The sequence below is a fragment of the Chrysochloris asiatica genome, unplaced genomic scaffold (assembly GCF_000296735.1).
Source record: "Chrysochloris asiatica unplaced genomic scaffold, ChrAsi1.0 scaffold00280, whole genome shotgun sequence".
Classification (NCBI taxonomy): Eukaryota; Metazoa; Chordata; class Mammalia; order Afrosoricida; family Chrysochloridae; genus Chrysochloris; species Chrysochloris asiatica.
The window spans coordinates 2054827-2077635 of NW_006408798.1; the positions used below are offsets into that span (position 1 = coordinate 2054827).

The 22809-nt window shown below is 39.4% G+C and overlaps 1 protein-coding gene across 4 annotated transcripts in view; it reads left to right on the forward strand.

Annotated features, from left to right (window-relative positions):
* Positions 1-22809, forward strand: part of PPP2R2B (protein phosphatase 2, regulatory subunit B, beta) — a 701789-nt gene that overhangs the window by 208874 nt on the left and 470106 nt on the right. The gene's annotated exons all lie outside the window — the stretch shown is intronic.

Consider the following 22809-nt stretch of genomic DNA (forward strand, 5'->3'; position numbering starts at 1 on the left):
AAAATTCTCACCCCTGGACCAATAAACTACATTTTTATCAATGGAGAAAAGATTGAAGTTGTCAAGGACTTCATTCTTCTTGGATCAACTATCAGCACTCACGGAAGCAGCAGTCAAGAGATCAGACGACGTATTGCATTAGGAAAATCTGCACAAGATCTTTTTAAAGTGTTGAAGAGCAAAGATGTCAGCTTGAGGACTAAGGTGTGCCTAGCCCAGGTCATGGTATTTTGAATAACCTTAAATGGATGCGAAAGCTGGACAGTGAATAAGGAAGACTGTAAAAGAATTGATACTTTTGAGTTATGGTGTTGGAGGGGAATATTGAAAGTGCCATGGGCTGCCAAAAGAACAAACGGATCTGTGTTGGAAGAAATACAACTAGAGTGCTCCTTGGAGGCCAGGATGGCCAAACTTCGTCTCTCATACGTCAGACATATTGTCAGGAGGGAACAATCACTGAAGAATGATATCATGTTTGGTAAGGTGGAGGGTCAGAGAAAAAGAGGAAGACCCCCAGTGAGATGTATTTGCCAAGTGGCAGCATCAATGGGCTCAAGCGTGGCAACAATTGTAACATTGGCCTAGGACCAGGCAGTGTTTCGTTCTGTTGTGCATAGAGTCACTGTGAGTCGGTACTGACTTGATGGCACCTAAGAACAACAACAACATATACATGTGAAAGCTGGATAATTAATATGGAAGACTAGAGAAGAACTGATGCATTTGAAATATGTATAGATGAAGAATATAGAAATTATCATGACCTGCCAGAAGAACAAAGAAGTCTGTCTTGGAAAAATACAGCTAGCATGCTCCTTAAAAGTGAGGCTTCATCTCATATACTCAGACATGTCATCAGGAAGGACCAGTCCCTGGAAAAGCACATCATGCTTGGTAAAGTGGAGGGTCAATGAAAAAGAGAAGGATCTTCAATGTGATGAATTGGCATAGTGGTTGTACAACAAAGGATTCAAACACAGAAAAGATTTTAAGGAAGGTTCAGGACTGGGCAATGTTTCCTTCTTTTGTATATGGGTTTACGATGAGTCTTAACCAACTAAATGGCACCTGATAACAATAGCAACATACATATTTAGCTGCTTTTAAGCTAGAGGTTTCAAGTGAGTACAGTCAAGTCTACCGGCATAGAGACCATAGGCAGATATCTAATGTGATTTGGACTGTGCCCAAAGAACCAAGGATTTGTCAGGAATTTGGGTAGTTTTAAATGATAGAAGTCCAACTCCAATTAGCTTTTTACAAATATAGGGGAAGGGATTTCTTTGGGAAATCAAAGGATTGAGGTCACACCCAATTTCCAAGCACTCATCTTTAGGTGTGTCTGCCAGTTGCTGTGTTCTTTTTTAGATCTACTTCTCATTGAGTGTTGGCCTTATTTTTGTCTCTATCAGAGGACTCCCCACCACATGGGACTGTGGCTGGCACTAAATGGATTCAGCTCCAGGTTTGTGTTCCCAAGCTTCAAAATGTAAAATCAATTAGATTAGGTGCCTGTATCTGAGTCAATCATGCAGGCCAAGTAGATGGGTAACTCTAACTAACCAGACTGCATTATACCTTTGTAGCCAGGAGGGCAGGGTGCTGGGATTAGTAACACTGTTAGGACAATGTGATTGGGGAAATAAAGCTGTCCCACAGAAGTGAGGGTACTGTTACCCAGAAGAGAAAGAAAGTAAAGCAATGTAGACAATCTACAGACTCCTACTAGAATATTTTTATCCTTCCAAAGTTAATCCCTCTCCCTTAACCTAGGCATCTTTGTCTTATTCTTTTATGTTACAGTTGTTAGTTATTATGTGGGGAAAAAAAGAAGGGAGGGAGGAAGAAAAAAGAGAGAGGGAGGGAGGGAGGGAAGAAGGAAGAAATGGAAAAAGGAAAAAGGAGAGGAAGGAAAAAGGAAAGTAAGGATGAAGGGAAGAAGGGAATGATATAGATATGCAAATATTACAAATCAACCAGACCTTATAGATTTCATTAAGCCTGACAAAAAAAGACAAATCTAAGTCTATAAATGAATTTGTTGTTGCTAAATGCTATTATGTTAGTTACAACTCATAGTGACCTTATGCACAACACAATGAAACACTGCATGGTCGTGTGCCATGGGCTGTCCATAGAACCAACAGATCTGTGTTGGAAGTTCAGCCAAAGTGCTCCTTGGAGGCCAAGATGGCCAAACTTCATCTCTCATACTTTGGACATATTGTCAGGAGGGACTAGTCGCTGGAGAATATTATCATGTTTGGTAAGGTGGAGGGTCAGAGGAAAAGAGGAAGACCCCCAATGAGATGGATTGGCCAAGTGGCAGCATCGATGGACTCAAGCGTGGCAACAGTAGTGAGGTTGGCCCAGGATCAGGCAGTGATCTGTGCATAAGGTTGCTATGGGTTGGTACCAACTCGATGGCACCTAACAACAACACAGGTTCCTCATGAGCACAATTATGTTTTCTGAATTATCCATTCTTCACAATAGTATCCATAGTTTATTATGATCCACACAGTTGAATGCTTTTGCATATTCAATAAAACACAAGTAAACATATTTCTTGTATTCTCTGCTTTCAGCCAACATCCATCTGATATCAGCAGTGATAGACCTAATTCCATGTCCTCTTCTTAATCAGGTTGAATTGATGGTAACTACCAGTCAGTGTACTACTGAAACTGTTTTTTAAACTATCTTCAGCAAAATTTTACTTGCACGTGACATTAATTATATTGTTTGGTGACTTCTGCTTTCCATTGTGTCACCTTTCTTTGAAATTTTTTGAGACAGACAAGTGAGTTCATCCAGCGCTGCATCAATTAGTTGAAACATTTCTATTTGTATTCTGCCAATTCCTTGAGTCTTGTTTTTTGCTAATGCCTTCAGTGCTGCTTGGACTTGTTTTTCAATATGATCAGTTCTTGATCATATGGTGCTTCTTGAAATGATTGACCATCAACCAGGCCCCTTTCATACAGTTACTCTGTATATTCCATCCATCTTCTTCTGGTGCTTTGTGCATCATTTAATATTTTGCCCATGGAATCCTTCAGTATTGTAATCTGAGACTTGATTGATTTTTTTTTTTTTCAGTTATTTCAGCTTGAGATATGCTGAACGTGTTTTTCCCTTTTTACATTCTAACTCCATTGCACATTTCATTATAATATTTGACTTTGTTTTCTTGAGGTGCCCTTTAAATTTTTCTATTTAGCTCTTTATTTCCTATTTCTTCCAGTGGTTTCAGCTTCTCCATGTTCATGAGCAATTTTCAGAGTCTCTTCTCACATCCCCTTAGGCCTTTGCTCTTTTTTTCCTGTCTTTTTAATGATCTTTTGCTTTCTTCCTGTGTAATGTTCTTGATGTCATCCCACAAGTCTTCTGGTCTTCATTCATTAGAGTCTACTGCATCAAATCTATCCTTGGGATGATCTCTAAATTCAGGTGGGATATGTTCAAAGTTGTTTTTGACTCTTGTGGACTTGTTTTAATTTTCTTCAGCTTCAGCTTGAGCTTGCATATGAGTAATTGATGGTCTGTTCCAAGGTCTGCCCCTGGCCTTGTTTTGACAGATGATATGGAGCTTTTCCATGGTCTCTTTCCACAGACATAGTCAATTTGATTTCTGTGTGTTCCATATGGTGAGGTCCATATGTGCAATCGTCTTCTGTGTTTTAAAAAGATATTTGCAATGAAGAAATAATTGTAATGAGTAAGTCATTGATACGTATCATGGAAGACTATAATCCTTTACAAATCTGAAGTATAAACATATTTTGCTTTCACCGCAGTAATTTCATCCTATAAAGAATTTCTGATTTGAAAACAGTGAATTGCATCTTTTCCTTTAAATTAACAGAATATCTATTATTTTATTCTATTGTATATACTCAAAACTAATTTCCACAAAGTTAACTCTGACTCATAGCAATGACCCTGTGTAGGCTTTTTGAAACTGTAAGTCTTTATGGGAGCAGAAAATCTCATCTTTCTTCCAAGGAGTATCTGATGGATTTTAACTGAAAACCTTGTGGTTAGCAGTCCAATGTTTATCCTATAGCACCGCATCAGGACTAGCTTTACCGTAATGATGATTTTAGGTTGTTTTCTTCCTTAGTATTATTTATCTTTTCTATTGTAAACAATGCTGTAATGTTATCACTATGAGCTTTACTGATTATTTCCTTAGGTTTCATTCCTAGAAGTAGAATTGCTGAGTCAAACTATTTCAGAATCTTTAGGCTTTTGAAATGTTAAACAAATTGCCATATAAAATGGTATCAGGTTTCATATCCTCTTAACCTCAATCAGAATAGAATTAATTACATGTTAGAACATTGGAAAATAGTCTCCTCATACATTTTCTCTTTAAAGCTACACCCCCTTTTTTTTCAGATTACTATCAAACTGCATTTCACAATAGTTCGTGACTAGATTGCATACTTGTTTAATTTGCAGCATTTTTTTTTTTCCTGTCTTACTAGCACACATATTGCATGCCCAAAACTGCTGGCATCATATTTCTGGTATGGCACTGTGGATTAGCACTGGATACAAACCTTAAGGTCAGTGGTTCAAACCCACCAGTGGCTCCTTGGAAACCCTCTACAGGGTCACCATGAGTCTGAACCAACTCAGTGGCACTTAACAACAGTAACAGAACTATGAAATATGGTACTTCAACCAAAATAATGTTAAGTTTTGGCCCAGGTTTCCCTGCCACTCACCAAGTTGCCTGGATGAACTACTTACAGTGTGCTCAAAGTATGTCAATTCAATTCCACTTTCTTCAAGTTGCTCTGCATATGGCTCAGGGAGTACAGAGAGGAACATGACAATGCTAAGAAAAACATAATTAAGAAGGTCACAGCATGAGAACCATGCAATGAATTTTACCTCAAAACCTTTGTGGAACAAGGCAGGGTATAAATAAATAAAAGCACGATTCATTCCAAAGCCAAAGACTCATGAATTTAAGATCATCTGGCACATGTTTCCTTTATTGACACAGATAACAAGAGCTATTCTCAGCTACATTCTGTTCATCGAAGGCAGGCCCTTATCTAAGCCTCTGTAAAAGTACAATTGCTGTTCATCCTACATGAAAGAACCTCTCCTTTCCTCATGGTATTCACCTATCCAACTCCTGCTTAGCCTTCAAACCTCCATGCCAAGATTACCTCCCCTGGAAGTTACACTCACCCCCTCTTGTCTTTTCTTTCACAGCTGCCATCAATAATTTCATTGTACTTAGTACACTCAATACTATACATTATTGCTGCTGTTGTTGTTAAGTGCTGTTGAGTCAGTTCCAACTTATAGTGACCCTGAAGAGGGTTTGCAAGGAGTATTTGGTGGTTCAAACTTGCAGTTCAAACTGACCTTGGGATCGAGCACATTATCATTCAGTACCACACCAGTAACCTATTTATATGTCATAAGGAATGAGGAGGTAGTGTGGACTAGCATACAAAAGGAAGATCATAGGGTAAGAATGCCTCAGTTCAATTCTAATTCTTTACGTTGAAGTTTCTGATCTGTGTGACACAATGGTGAAGTGCTAGGCAGTTTGAACCTACCCAGTAACAATGCAGGAGAAAGAGCTGCTTCTGGATAAATAAATAAAAATTTGATATGAGAAATGAGTGTAAATTGCTATAATTTGATGAACTTGATCTATACTTATGGATGTAGTAGCTCAAAATATCAACAGAGAGGGAAAGAGTCTTCACATCAAATATCAATCCTATACCTCTGTATACACGGTAGATAGAGACAGACAACTTAGACAATGGCTACCTAAAATAAGGGGGCAATAAAGGCACCAAATGACTGGCTTACAAGCTTTCAAGAGGGAATTTAGTTTAAGAGTGTGTGTGGGGGGGGTGGGGTGGGGGGGTAGATAGAGTCCCTACTAAATAGTTTTCATCTTGTTTAGAAGGGTCTGGTGAAAAGAGTAGTAATTGTTAACGTGACTAATTGCAACTGTCACAACTGTAAAGGTAGAAGTATTGTAGCAAAAATGAGGCAGCAGTAAATCTTACAGTCCAGAAACAGAGGATGCTAGTACTATCAAGAGAGACGAGCACAAGCAGAATGTGGGACCCTATCCAGAGAAGCAGTAACACCAGAGACACAGGGACACACAGAGATGGAGGCAGAGATGAGGACATGGAGAGAGGGAGCAGCCGAGGACTCTAGACTCATGGAAAGAGAGGGACTTAGTGTTGGTGGCCAGGAGGCAGGCTTGCAGAATGTGCCCTTTGGTGTTTAAATTATTATATATTCCTGAGTGTTTCTGTGTACATCTCCCCACACTCACCCCCCCCACACACACATACAAAAAAAGAAAAGCAGGGAATGGAAGCAAATACTGTTGAATGATGATGCACGGAGGAGATTGTAACCATGGCAATGAAATGATGGTGTAAAGTCAATGATCTTCCATGTAAACTATCACTCAATTCACAATAAAAAAAATTTTTTTTTAAACATCTGCTTCTGTAAAGGTTGTTGTTGTTGTTAGGTACTGTTGAGTTCGTTTCTACTCATAACAACCATGTATAGGGTTTCCAGGAGTTCTGGTGTCATGCTGCGGGTTGATGCACCAAACTGTAAAATCAGTTTGAACTGCAATGTCAATGGTTCAAGCTCACCAGTCGCTCCTCAATAAGCCCTACACAGGGTAGCTATGAGTGTGAACTGACTCAATAGTGCTTAAGAATAGCAACAATACAGGGTTTCCAAGAAGCGAATGGTGGTTTGAACAACCATCCTTGTAGTTAGCAGTCCAATGCTTATCTTACAGCATCACAGCAGGAAAACACAATGGGACACCCTGTCACACAGGGACACTATGAGTTTTGATTGACTTGATGGCACATAACATGAACAAATTAAAGTTAGTACTATCTGGTCAGTTTAAGCCATAAGGTCAGCAGTTAAAACTCACCAGTCACAGAGTCGTAACTGACTTGATGGCACTTACCAGCAATAACTATCTGTTCAAAAGGCATTTTATAAGGTGAACTCTTAGCACAGGAGTTTGAGCATGGAAAGGAAAACCTTTGTAAAGCTCTTTGTTGTTGTTAGTTGCCATAGAGTCAGAGCTGACTCATGGTTACCTTACTTAGAACAGAATGGCATGCTGCTCTCCTTATACCAGTTTCATGATCTTTAGTATGTTTGAGTCCATGATGGTTGTATTGAGTCAAGCCATTTCATTGAGGGGTTCCCTTATTTTTATTGACCCTCTGTTTTTTCCAAGAATAATGTCATTTTCTAGTGACTGGAAAAGTGCTAGCTTACTGACACTCTCACCTAGTAGACCACAAGCTCACAGAGGGCATAAAACATGTCCTTTATCTCTATAATCCCCAGTGCCTGGCATGGAGCAAATCCTCAGTAAAGACGTATTATGATAATCACACAGAGAAGCCAAGTCCAGAGCCTTAGGGGCTAAAGCAAATTAGACAACAGGCTTCTCTTTTCTACTCAGAAAGCGCTTTTTCTTCGTGAGTTCCTATCTACTAAGTGTCTGCTGCTAGAGGGTTTGTTTGTTTGTTTGAGCCTAGTAATTTGAAAAGCAATAAAAAGGACTGTCAGAATCTCATCAGGGCCATCTTTTTTTTTTTAAAGAAACAATCTCTAATGATAATTGTCTAAGGTTTGTTTGGACTTCCGGTGTGACACTGTAGGATCAGCACTGAACTTTGAACCACAAGTTTGGCAGTTCACAGCTACCAGCTGCTCCTTGGAAACCCAACACAGGATTGCTATAAATCGGAACTGACTCAGTGGCACTTAACAATAACAAAGGGTTGTTTTTTGTTTTGTTTTTTTTTTGTCTATTTTGCTTTTGTTTTTCCCTTCTCCACTCACAAGCAGTCATTAAGACAAATATCAAGAAGAAAATATCTCATGCGTTAGCAACCCTTGCTAACAGTTTATCATGTGGTGGTTAAATGCCATCTAGCTAGTTTTGACTCACAGAGACCCTGTATAGAGTTTATGAGTAGCTGCTGGTGGGTATAAACCTCCAACCTTTCCATTCAAATCGACCTTGAGATCCAATGCATTATCCTGCCACACCACACCAGGACTCCTAAAAATTTATCATAATCATTAGTTTATTTCATTTACTTCCTGTGCCCACTCAGAGGGGCATGCAATAGTTAATTTAGGGACTCTATTAGATAGGATGAATCACAAGGACAATGATGCCATGGACATAATGCCTAAAATGATATTTTAGCAATTCATTTCACTGTGTATTTTGGGAAGTGTTTGTGTTCCTGGACTTAAATTAGGGCTAACCTCTCAAAAAGAATCAGTAACTGAGACACACCAGGCTACAACAACACTCAACACTTCTAGCCTTATGCTTAAATTAATGACAGCAGAGTTTACCTGCCCTAAGACAATAATCCTGCTTACAATGCTAATACCTGTGATAGGAGAAGTATTTGACCATGGAAAAAAGGAACAGTTAATAGCTTTCATTTATTGAATACCTCCTATCTGCCAGATACAGATGTGTTTGGTCATTTAATTTCTCAAGCAATTCTATGAAGTAGGGATAGCTCCATTACAGTGCTGAGGAAAATGAAGCTTAGAAGTGAGGCAACTTGGTAGGGAAGGTCAGAACAGAGATTGAAACCCAGCTCTCTGGTTCTAAACCTGTGCATACTTCAAAAGTCAGGGCTTGAATCAGTATGGCTCTAAGATTTGCTCAGTACTTCCCTCCATGTTTTCTATACGGAAGACATTCCAAAATTATTTTAGTTCCGCCTATGGACCATCATGTTTGGTTAAAGTGGAAAGTCGGAGAAAAAGAGAAAGACCCCCCAACGAAATGGATTATCACATCGGCAGAAGAAATGGGTCTCAGGTATGGTGATGATTGTGAGGTCGGCCCAGGACTGGGCAGTGTTTCGTTCTGTTGCACATAGAGTTGCTATGAGTCTGTACCGACTCGATGGCACCTAACAACAACAATAACAAATCTACCATCAGAAATTTTCTTCTCTTCTACCTTTGCTTTATTTCTGCTTTACCCGGATCACACCTACATTCTTAAAGTCATTTCCTCAGGGGATTTATTCTCTGACAACTCAGCATTAACCCCAGATATTGTTGGGTGGCCCCACTATGCACTCCCAGAGCTACTTGATTTCCCCTGTGTTTGCACTGATCATATGACTTAGTCATTTCTTGTATAATTTTCTGTAATGGTTATCAGACTAGAAGTGCTATAAGGACTGAATCTAAGTCTATCTAGTTACTGTTGTTTCTTCAGAATCTGGCAGCTGGTAGAAGTCTGATAAAGAATCATAAGTTTCTAAGTCTCTGTTGCGTTGCTTCTGACATAAGTCTCTACTTTTTTTTTTTTTTTCCCATTGTGCAAGATTTCCTATTCTCTTAAACTTCAGCACACATAAACTGCATTTGCCCAATTGTCATGTGTTTCATTTTGCTTTTATCTGCATATTTGGTAATCTGCCTTTGAAATTTTCATAATGAAGTGAAAGGGGATCAGAACCCCAGGTGTCGTTAATAAGTGGTCCCCACCCTCTTTTATTTTTCCTCAGGAACCCAGCTCCATGGCCGAAATGCTTATCTAATAATGGAAAAAAACAAAAGAAGAAAAAAAAAAAAAAACCCTCCAAAATAATAATGAAATGTCTTTTGATTTTTATAAGAAATAATTAAGATACAATTTTGACCTGCTCCCTGGTCACTGACTTCATGCTATTCTACTTAACCAAATAGCAGTTTGGGCATTTAGCCAGAGTACTCCTTGAGGATCTAATACGTTAATTGAAAAAGAAAAAAAAAAGAAAAAAAAAAGGTAGGAAACAACTTTACAAGCAAACAGTTCATTCAATTTGAAACACATGGGAGTATTTAAAATCCCCTTTATTTGAAATCTCATCTGCTAAAACAAGGGATTTTTTTTTTTTTTTTAAAGACGAAAACCAGAATTTCTCAAAGAGCAAGCAAAATGAGTTATAATTCCAAGGTAGAATACAATCAGGTTCAATTAAAACGGCATACAGTCCAATTCCCAAGTGGACATTTTAACATGCTATCTACTGTTACAGGTAAATAAGCACTGTTTCCTAGGCCGTCCTCCCAAATTCTCTAGTCTTCTTTTATACATTCACAGCTGTAATATTGCTGATAGAGAAAGCTGTAATACAGTTTTCTCTACTTGCTTTCCATCTCAAGAGGGTTCTCTTGACACACCTTGGCAAGTCTCTCAGCATACACTATGAGATGAGATTTCCTTGCCGTACTTGTTCTGTGACATTATCACAATTAGAAATGTAATGTGTATGAAGAAGCACTCCGCTGGGAGGAAAGGCCTTAGCCAGCTGGACCTAGGTTATTCAGTCTGTTTGTGGTCTCTATTACCGAAAGGTTTGAAATGTTTAGTAATTCAGTACATCCCTCAAAGCTAGACTAGAAAACTGAGGTGCAGGCTGATAACTTAACGACTTCTAGAGCACAAAAAGGATTTGAACTCAAGAAGCCAATTTCTCTGGAGGTAATTGTAAACTAGTATAAGAAAGAAAGAAAGAAAAAAAAAAACATGGAGCGATGTGTGAGGTAGTTACTGAAGGAATGGATTGAGCTGATCTAACCAATTTAACAAGGAAGGTCCTAAGAGTTTGGAAATCTGAAGCATTAAAAGAATGACAGAAAACATTCAAGATTCTTGCTAATGTTTGGGCCTGGATGAACTGCTGAGGGAATTGGAAATGAAAGTGTTGGCAGTAATCCATTCACAACCACCTTTAAAAAAGAGAAAAACTTGTACCCATGTTTACACATGCATGATCACACACATACAAGCATCTTCTAAACTGTACTCTAAATTCAATATTTGGGGCAATAATATTTTTATAAATTGGTCATTAATTAGTTTCATAAGGAGCTCTGGTAGCGTAGTGGTTACAAATAGGGCTGCGAACCTCAGGGTCACTAGTTCGAAACTACCAGCTGTTCCGCGGGAGAAAGATGAAGCTTTCTGCTCCCGTAAAGAATTGCAGCCCCGGAAACCCTATACAGGGTCGCTCTGAGTCAGAACCAACTCCACGGCACATAACAACAACTAGTTTCATTTATCACCGACTCTCAGTTTTTGATAGCATAGAAAGAACAAGCTAAGGTAAACTGATTAAAACTAACAGAGATGTCTCAAACCTCACTTTGGACAGCGATTTCAATCCTTTCTAACATCCATCCAGGCTTTTCTCAAATCTGCTGAGGAGGAGCCAAATGGCCTGAATTTTATTTCTTTTACGTCTTGCTCCAGGCCTCTGCTCAGAGGCGTTAAGCACAATGACAGGTCTCAAAAGCCAAGAATTTTAAAAAGAAGAAAAAATTATCTGAGTAAATCCTTATAGGTAAATGACCAACTAATGACTCTTTAAATTGGTGCCAGAGAGAACTCTTGATTGGGCTTGTTGCGAAGTGCCATTAAGTTGCTCCCGCCCCATAGTGACCCTGTATTGGGTTTCTGAGAAGCAGCTGGTGAGCTTGAACGACTGACCAAGCAGTTCAAACGGCTCTGCATTCGGGCTCTGCATTCGGACACATTAACCCACAGTGCCATGCCAGGACTCCTAAAAGAATACTGCCCATTTAGAGAGAAGAGATTATTGAGTCAGGGTGTTGTTTCTGGGCATGCCCAGGGAGGCCTGCTGCAAGCAAGCATTCTTGTTAAGACATTCTGTCTCAAAGCTGCAGAGAAGTCGGCAGTGCAACCCTCTTCCACCCAGTTCCTATGCTGGAGCGGAAGAATAACCAACAGGTTGGTTGTGTATTCCGATAGGAAACAAAAGCATGCACACACAAAAGAATTTCATCACTTTGTCACTTGCCAGTGTATTGTTGCACAGGCTCTGGTTTGGGTTACAGAGATATCACTTTCTCCTCCTTTCAACTGCAGTCACTGAGAATAGCACAGGAACAAAAAATTCTCTGCACAATAGGGACTACATGGCAAGTTTTCAGGCTACGTTGGCAAGGTCAAATAAACTCAAATGAGAATTTGGAATTTGCATTCACTAGGCATGTGGTGAGGGTTTATGCCTGAAAAGGGACTTAATTATAGTATGGTGTGTAATTGAGCTTTTACAAGTTTAAAGTAATAGCATATGGTCCTTGCTGAGCATTTTCCTAGATGTTTAGCTATACCCAAGAAATTGCTTTCTGCCTTCCAGAAAAAGTGAGGTTGGGAGAGAACTCATAAGAGGAATGTTTTAGACTAACAACTAAAAAGTTTTAGACTAACAACTGTTGTTAAGTGCCGTTGAATTGGTTCCAAGTCATGATGACCTTGTATAGGGTTTCCCAGGAATGACTGGTGAGTTTTAGCATAGGCGTTGACAAGAAAGTCTGGGGAAACATCTAAATGTCAGGGAAAACCTCAGCATCAGTAAGAACTGTGTATGGGCCTTTTCTTATGTACTTTAAATTCAGTTCACTTTATCTTCTAAACTGAATCCATCTTAACCTACTGCCTTCTTTCGTGGGTTGTTGTTGTTAAGTGCCATCAAGTTGGTTCTGACCCATAGTGACCCTGTATAGGGTTTCTGAGGTGTGGATGGTGAGCTTGAACTGCCGACCTGGTGGTTCAAACTGACTACAGTCCAGCGCATTAACACCACAGCACCAAAAGTTTACTACACTGACCTGAAGCTTTCAAAATAGGTTTGTCAATTCCCCTAACTTCAGGGACTCTGGTTACCTAGAGTGCTGGCTTAGGAGGATTCTGAGGGCCTGTCTGGACTTAGCAGGAAAGAAGATCATAGGTGATTAGGGATGTCTGTCACTGTTGTGAACCAATGAATGACAGCAGCAGGCCAGCATCAGATATTTGCTACTCCTTACTACAAGGAGGTGTCCTGGCGTGGCACTGGAAACCCTATACTAGGGTGCTATGAGTCAGAACCAACTCAACAGCACTTAACAACATATAAGCACTGAACTATAAGGTCCATTTGAACCGCAAGGTCGGTGGTTCAAACTCATCAGCAGTTCCTTAGAAATCCTCTAAAGGGTCACTCACTATGAGTCAAAACTGACAGTGTTGCAACAACAAGAACACCTAGAGGGAAGATTCCTGGTGTGGAGCTGTAAGATCAGCACTGGACTGTTAACCATACAGTTGGCAGTTCAAGCCTACTAGCTGCTCCTCAAAACCCTATACAGGATCACTATGAGTCAGAGCCAGTTTGATGGCACTTAACAACAACAACCTAAAGGGAAGGCCATTGGACTAAGAGTAACCCGTGGATGGTACTTGGAGAACTCATGCAATACTTCAACTTAGGTTCAAGTAGATTGTGTGATTCATTTCAGTTGCTGTTGTGAAGGGCCATTGAGTCAATTAAGACTCATAGCAACTCTGTATAGGGTTTCTGAGGAGTGTGGGTGGTTTTGAACCAACAACCTTGAGATTAGCAGTCCGGTGCTTATCCTATAGCACTGCAACACCCTGTTGTGGTGCTGTAAGTTAATGTGCTGGACTGCAAAGTCCGTTTGAACCACAAGGTCAGCAGTTCAAGCTCACCAGCTGCTCCTCAGAAACCCTACACAGGGTCACTATGGGTCAGAACCAACTTGACAGTACATAACAATAATGTACTGATGTAGTGCTGTAGGCAAAGCACTGAACTGCTAACTGCAAGGTCGGCAGTTCAAACGCACCAGCTGTTCCTTGGAAACCCTATACTTGGGTGCTATGAGTCAGAACCGACTCAACAGCACTTAACAACAACATAGAATTGAGGGTTAGTGAAAAAGAAGAAGACCCCTAACAAGATGGATTGACACAGTGGCTGCTACAGTGGGCTTTTACATAACAATTGTGTGGCTGGTACAAGCTGGGCAGTGTTTTGTTCTGTTGAGCGCAGGATTGCTATGAGCTGGACCCGACTCATAGGTCCCTAACCAAAACAGCAATATAGTTTGACTCTGAAATTATCCTTTACTGTATAAGAGACATGTTATTGCTTTTGAGTTATGAGCATATGTTGAACTTAAGTGTGAAAAGAAGATCCAGCAAAGAAGAGAGATAATGGGCAAAATCAAAACCATGGTAGAGAGCAAGACTTTCAGCTATAGCTCGATGAGCAATTAGATATGTATTCAAGTAAGGAGTCCTGGTATGGCACTGTGGGTTAATGTACTGGACCATAAGGTCATTTGACCCACAAGATTAGTGGTTCAAGCTCACCAGCTGCTCCTTGGAAACCCTATGCAGGGTCTCAATTAGGCAGAACCGACTCCACTTAACAACAACAATATAAAAGTAAAGGTAAAGCTGAAAAATATACAAGTGCATATTGCTCTGAAAATCAACCAACATCACATACCAATACAAGAAGCCTTTTGCTTTAAAGAGAAAAACCTGTTGTATTTAATGTAAGAACAGTAGATATCTGTGATGTGCTGACCTGGGGCTTACCTCCTCCACCTTAACTCAGTTTGTAGTTCTGCCAGAGTACGGCAAGCAATAAGGGCCAGAAGTTTTTCTGCCAGTGTTGAAGAGAACTTATTCTATTTGAGGAGGTGGGCAGTGCTCAAACCCCGAAGACTTGTTAGTAAAAGTGATCATCGTGGGGGTAAGTGGAGAGAGCCATTAGCATGCGGTTACAGCATATTTCTGTGCGGCTACACACACCTGCAGCAGAGACCAAAGAAGGCCCAAGCTATCCACATGCTTTTGGTGAGTGCTAAGTTTTCCCTGCTCTGGTAACGTAGTGGTTACGAATTGGGCTGTGAACCTCATGTCAGCAGTTCGAAACTACCAGCTGTTCTGCGGGAGAAAGATGAGGCGTTCTGCTCTCGTAAAGATTTACAGCCTTGGAAACCCTGTACAGGGTCGTTATGAGTCGGAACCAACTCCACGGCACATCACAACATCAAACAAGTCTTCCCTGCAGAAATGAAAACCTAAGGAGACTGGAAAACAGCCTGAACTTTGAATGTGCTACCCTACTCCCCTACAGCTTCAACAGCAGAGGATGAAGAACTGTACTGGCTTGATCCCTGGTGGTGCACCAATTAAAGTGCTCAGCTGCTAAGCAAAAGGCCAGTGGTTCAAACCCACTAGCTACTTGATGGGTTCTACTCTGTCCATTGTTATTATAGGACTATGGAAAGTGGGAACTGACTCAGTGTCAGTGGGTTTGTTTTTTTGCTCTGGTAGCTTAGTGGTTACGAATCGGGCTGCGAACCGCAAGGTCAGCAATTCGAAACTACCAGCTGTTCCGTGGGAGAAAGATGATGCTTTCTGCTCCTGTAAATATTTACAGCCTCGGAAACCCTGTACAGGGTTTCTGTGAGTCGGAACCAACTCCATGGCACATAACAACAACAACAACTCATTAATTGACCACTGCCCTAGTGTGGTGCTATAGGATAAGCACTGGATTGCTAACTGCAAGGCCAATTCACCAGCCACTCATTGAAAACCTTATACAGGGTCACTATGAGTCAGAACCAACAATGACACTCAACAACAACAAATTACATAGGCACACATGTGACCTCTTGCAAGCCAGATTTAAAAATAAAAACAAGAATATATGTATTTGGGGATCAAAACAATCTTAGCAAAGGTATTATTGGTCACAACCATAGCAGAGCTAACAGATTCAAAATAGACAACTAAGTAAACAACCAACAAATAACCAATGGCAATAACCATTAGGGGGGAAAATTAGGAATCCAAGTGGCTAAATATATTTTCTAAAAGATCTCATTTTAACATATTCTGAGGCATGCCAAGAAACAGGAAAATACACTCAGAGACAAAAACGAACCACTAATAGAAACTGTCTCTGAGTTTTATCAGATATTAGTAGACAAAGGCTTCAAAATAGCTATATAAACACATTCAAAGAGCCATTAAAGGAATTGATGGCGATAACAAATAGAGATTCTCAACTGAAATACAGAAATTATTTTTAAAGTATCAAAAAGTCACTAGAGATGTTCAACAGCATGTTTCAGATAGCAGAATTGGTGAACTTTAAATCAACAGAAATGACCATATCTGAAGAATAGAGAGAAAAAAGAGTGAAGTAAAATAAACAGAGTCTCAAAAACCTGTGAGGTAAGACCAAGCACAGTATGCATTGAGCTTTCCACAAGGAGATAAGAGGAAGGGACAAAAAATAAAATAAAATAACAATGGTCAAAAACTTACCAAATGTGACTTCAGGAAAAAAAAAAAAAATCATCTATACAGTCAGGAACCTCAAAGAAACCTAAAAGGATACATACAAATACTTTGAAAAGTCATAGAACTACTGAAAAGCCAAACCCACAGAGAAAAATCTTCACAGAAGCAAAAGAAAAACAATGTATCACATACAGGAAAAGCATGAAAACAATTGACATCTGGTTTCTCATCTAAAACCATGGAGGCCAGAGGCAATAGAGTGAAATATTGAAAGAATAAAAGAAAAATACTATTAAACAATAAATCTAGACCCCATAAAACTGTTCTTAAAAATTAAGGCCAAATAAAGATATTAAGAGATAAAGACTGAGCGCATTTGTGTCTAGCATACTTGTCTTAAAAGATTTACTGTAGGAAGTCCTTCAGGAAATGACACCAGACTCAAATCCACATGACGGAAATGAAAAGCAAAACCAAATGCATTGCTGTTGAGTTCATTCTGACTCATAGCAAAGCTATAATGATTCTGTATGACAGACTAGAACTGCCCCATGCGATTTCTGTAAGGAAACAGAATGCCATGTCTTTCTCCTGTAGAGTGTCTTGTAGTTTCCAATTTCACTTCTCTATCGACTGCATCACCAGAATTCCTGATTACTCCTGAAGGAAATGAAGTATACTGAAAGGTGTTTGATTCTGTGGATCATAACAAACTATGGATAACATTGTAAAGAATGGGGAAAATCCAGAACATTTAATAGTGCGCATGCAGAAACTATACATAGACCTAGAGGCAGTCATTCAAACAGAACAAGGGGATAGGTACAGTGTGGCTTAAAATCAGGTAAGTTGTGTATCAGGGTTATATTCTTTCACCATACGTGTTCAATCTGTGTGCTAAGCAAATAATACAAGAAGTTGGATTGTATGAAGAATGTGGCATTAGGATTGAAGGAAGACTCAATTAACAATTTACGATATGCAGATGTTGCATCCTTGCTTGTTGAAAGTCAAGGAGGCTTGAGGAACTTGTTTATGAAGATTGTAGACCATAACCTTCAGTATGGATTACAATTTAATGTAAAGAAAACAAAAATCCTCACAAATGGACCAATAAATAGCATCATGAAAAATAGAGAAACATTAAAGTTGTCAAGACTTTCATCTTACTTGGAAAGACAATTAATGTTCAGGGAAGTATCAGTCAAGAAATCAACAATTTATTATACTGGACAAATCAATTGCAAAAAAGCCTCTTAAAGTGTTGAAGAGCAAAGATGTCACTTTGAGGACTAATGTGCACCTGATCCAACTCATGGTATTTTCAGTTGCCTCATATGCATGTAAAACCTGGACAACAATAAGGGAGACAGGACAAGGATCGATGCATTTGATTTGTGGTATTGGCTAGACTTTTGAAAGTACTATGGACTGTCAGACGAACAAACAAACCTGTCTTGATAGAAGTATGTTCTTTGTCAGAATGTTCTTTGTCAATGAGGATGGTGGGACTGTCTCATGTACTTGGGATCTTTTGTCAGAAGGGACCAGTCCTGGGAAAGTTCATCATTCTTGGTCAAGTAGAGGGTCAGCAAAAAAGAGGAAGACCTCAAGGAGATACCTACAACAAGATCTACAAAAAGGAATTCAAACATACCAACAGTGAGGATGGTGTCGGCCCAGGAAGCTTTTTGTTCTGTTGTGCATAGGGTAGGCATGAGTCAGAGCTGCCTCAGCACCTAACAACTACAACCACAATGTGGCAGGCTATGCACAGATTATATGCAAATATGATGCCATTTTACATAAAGGACTTCAACATCTGCAGGTTTTGGTATCTGCAGGGGTCCTGAACCGATCCTACATGGATATTGAGAGACAGCTATTAATATATTTTCTCACTTTTCAACTTCTTTATATGACATAAAAATGTACAAAATAATTTTTAACACTGTTTTGTTGGATTTCTAACATCCATATATGTAATATATTATGACAATCATAGCACAAAGGAAATGGGAAAATAATAGAATTAATCTGTAATGTCTATATTTTCCAGAATTAAAATATTAATAGTTGATTATAATGCATATTGTCCTTTCTGGAACTATCACTAATAACTCATAAAATCTATAGTAAATCAACTGAATTAAAATGACATGCTAAAAATAATTATTTAGCACAAAGACGGCAGTCGAGGAGGAACAGATGGTCTTTAAAAGCAGGAGACATAGAAAACCCAAGGCATGTCTTGGATAGACTTTCACTTCTTTTTGCCTTTCTGGTACTTAAAAACAACAGCATTAGTAAAGAGAGAACCGAAGAGCCATAGTAGGGGGATAAATTGTGTAATATGTGAGCCACACAGCAAAATGGGGAGTCCTGGTGTGGTACTGTAGGTTAATGCGCCAGACTGCAAAGCCATTTGAACTGCAAGGTTGGTGGTTCAAGCTCACCAGGTGCTCCTTGGAAACCCTATACAGGCTCACTATGGGTCGGAACCAACTCAATAGCACTTCACAACAACATCAGCAAAATGGGTATGCAGGACCTCTGTTCAAAAATTAAGAATTTCAAATCAGCAAAAGCAGATCGTTAAATCTAGGAACCCTCTGAGCACAAGTTTTCCAGTTCATGAAACTCACCTAGTGACAAGTAAAGGTTTACTACATCCCTTCCTTACTCTCTGGATAAATCCTCTTTGGGAATTCAATGGTCTTTTCCAGTTTTTCAGTGTTGTGCCCTGCTGTCCTGTCTTTGCATCTAAAATCTGAAGCATTTAGGACAGACCTCATTCTTCACAATCAGTGTCTTAGAGATCAGATAGAAACTGACGCATCAACATGAGATAGCTACAATTACACTTTGCTGCAGTTTGTTTTGCATTAAAAGCCATCATCCGTTATTTGTGCTGACTTTGTGGTTTTCAAGGGCCATTGTAATTGTAAGCAGAGGTAGCATAAGAGGAAGAGAAGATCTCTAAATAGTTCATATTTATGAATCCATTTGAAAAATTCTATGTGAAACCCAAGAAGACAGGTCTGAGTAGAACTGTGTTAGAATGAGCTGGTTTGTTTGATAGGGTGGCCATTTTTTAGCCTAGTTGTGCAGTAATCATCACACATCTTCATAATTAGGCTTTATCACTACTAAAAAAATATTGGCTGGAGCGTGCTTTACCAGTTTCAGATACACTTAAGGGCGCTCCGTAAGATCATGGTCCTAAATAATGCAGGTCCATTCTGCTCAGTTTGACAGGAAAATCTGTCTGTTTGTGGTTTGTGATGAGCTGCTAAGTGGTCCCCAATCCTGGTAAGGCTCTGCAGGGTAATATGCTGGAGTGCATGGTCAGTTTGAACCTCAAGATCATTGGTTCAAGCTCACCGGCTGCTCCTCAGAAACCCTATACAGTGTCACTGTTAGTCGGAACCAACTTGATGGCACTTAACAAGAATGGTCCTTCAAACCTCTGCCCTTTTTGGCCTATTTGGTGTTCTTAAAAGCAAAAATGCAACACACCAGACTACAATGATGAGAATGTAACAATAAAAATTGCCATCCATACATGTTAAGAAACTTCTAGATTTCAAGTTAGAGAAAATCTGACTCAAAACTGGCTCACTGGAATAAAGAAATTTAAATTCTGGGGGAAAAAAAAATCCAGAAATTAGTTAGGTTGCGAGGCAAAACTTGATTAAGTGACTCAATCTATGTCATCAAAAAATAATTTCTTTCCATTTTTCTTCTTGGCCCTCCATGGCATCTTGTTTAATTCTAAGGCTGGATTCTTTCATAGTTCAAATATTATTTCAATTACTTGATTTCACATGAATTTCTTTTCTGGTAGGTCTTGAAGACAGGAAGCATTTTTCCCAGAAGCCCCAGCAAGCATCTTGTTTCTCATTGGCCTGAACTGAGCTTCTGTTTTGAAATAATCACTGTGACAAGGCAGATGTGCTCATTGATTTAAATCAACCAGGGTTCTATGCTAGAGCTGAGAGTAGGAAGGATGTGATTCTTCCAAGTATATATGCTGCAGATACTATATCTAAATGGATAGAGAAACTGGAGTGCTGAGTAGGGTAGACCAACAAAACTCCACTACTTCACCAATGAGAAACATTGACTATTGTGAAGTCAGTGCCCCTAGGCCCTGAGATGCTCTTATGTGACTGTATAGCCCAGCATCTTGAGGAGAGCTAGGGGGAGGAACCAAGAACATTAGCGGCCTCCTACTATCTACTTGTAGCCCAACATGTGAGTAGTAACCACCACAAATGAAAAGCCATCAGATATGCCCCATTTTGAATATCACCCTGGCAGATGCTGAACAAGGAAATAGAGTCCAGGAGAGCTGTTTATTTTCTGATGTAAAAAAGGTAAGGGAGGAATTTTTCTGAAAATTTTGGATACTCAGTATTGATAATAACTTTTGATACCATACAACGCTGAGAAAAACATACAGGAAAAGACAAACTATAAAGGTTTAACCTTAGCACCATGGAGTTGCAAGCATGGATTAATTTAAGATATTTATTTTTTTTCACCAACATTTATCAATGTCTGTTATGTCTACTCATGTTATCAGGAGGGTCTGGTCCCTGGAGAAAGATATGCTTGGTAAATAAAGGGTCAGTGAAAAATAGAAAGACCCTCAATGAGATGGACTGAGACACAGTGTCTATAGAAATGGGCCCAAACAGCAACAATTATAGTCCATGAAACAAGTAGGAAATTACTATATCCTTTCCATACTCTCTGGATTAACCCTCTTTTGGAATTCAGTGTTTCCCTTTCCCGTCTCTTAGTGTTGTACCCTGCTGTCCCATCCTTGTTTCTAAAATCTGAAACATTTAGGAAGAACCCCATTCTTCAGAACCATTGTCTTAGAGATCAGACCCCAGCTGTCATATCAACATGAGATAGCTACAATTACACTTTGCTGCAGCTTGTTTTCCATTAAAACCTGTCATCCCTTATTTGTGCTGACTTTGTGGATTTCAAGGGCCATTGTCACTGTAAGCAAAGGTAGCATGGGAGGTCTCAGAGAAGAGCATAAATCTCTAAGTAGTTGATATTTATGAATTTATTTGAAAACTTCTACTATGTGAAGCCCAAGAAGACAGGTCTATGTAGAGCTGTGTTGGAATGAGCTGGTCTGTTTGATAGGGTGGTCATTACTTCGTGGTCCAGTTGTTGGCGGACTAAGCAGTTGTTTTTATTCTGTTGTATACAGGATCACTGAAAGTCAGAAAAAGTTGATGGCACATAACAATAACACTATCAATTTGGCCCTGACCTTGGCATTTAGAATGGAATGAACTATACCTAAAATAGGATAGGTACAGTTTAGCATAGTGCTTAGTTGCACAGACTTTGGACTCTGTCAGACATGTGACTGAATCCCAGTCCTGTCACTCAGCTTCTCTGAGCCACACTTGTCTCATGTGTAAAGTGAGGCTATACAAACTTCAAGCAGATGTTGTGAATGTTAAATGAAATAGTATGAATTCAGTGCTCTTCCAAGTGACTGGCACATTTATACTCACAAGAAATGACATCTTAATCACAATTAGTACTGTTTCTTGCTTTTGTTATTGCACTTGGAAGAATGTAAGATGTAAGTTTCAATTCTCAAATCATTTGTCTAGGAGGGGAGATCTGAGATGTGTACAGGTAATAAGAAATTGATAATGAAGTGACACAGAAGTTGGCAGAAAGATGAAATTTGTTTTCTGGGATGGGAGCTAAGAGACTTCACAGATATGAGTTTTACATGCAGAAGCTAGTGGGATTATGTGAATTCTTTTGGGTGTTTTCTCTTGTGCGTTTTGAAGAAGCCAGATCTAAGGTGTCAGTGCAAAGATTGTAAGCAATAGATAGCATGAGTAACGCTGACATGCACATTGGAGTGCCTGCCGTCCAGAGAGAGCAATTGCTGCAGGTCTTCTCGGCTCTGTCTTGCATCACAGGGGGAGATGGGAGGGATGGTGGTTTGCTGTCCACGTGGTAAAAGGAGTAGTGACTTGATTCATGGTTGAGTTGGGTCTATTAGATTGTGCTCCCCAAGGCATTAGATAATCTGTTTAACTGAGCACAGCCATTTGTCTTGTTTGCTGACTACTTAGCAGATGGATTTGTGATTTTGGTAATTACTATATGAACATTAATAAGACATGATATCTTTTATTAATTGACACTTTTATGCAGCTTGTTTTTCAAAACAGAAAAAAAGCAACAGATTATTTTCAAATATTAACAAGTCAAGTATCTACTTTTGCAAAATTAGCATTGGGAAGCTATTCCTTCTTTGAATGGAATTCCTTTCTTGATTTTTTTAACTCAAGAACAAAGATCAGAGCCATCCTATTTCTACTCTGTACCCGAGAAAAGGATAATATTACTCAGCCAGAAATGGTTTAATTTTAACACATTTTCAAGTTGAATTCTTTCCAAAAGCGTTTTGGTATCCAAAGGAAAAAAGGGTTTCTGAGAATCTAACTTATTCCTGAATAATAGTTTCCCAATAGAATTAAATGAGATTGAGAACATTTTATAGAAGATGGATGGGTTTTGATGCGTCTCTATTCGCTCCC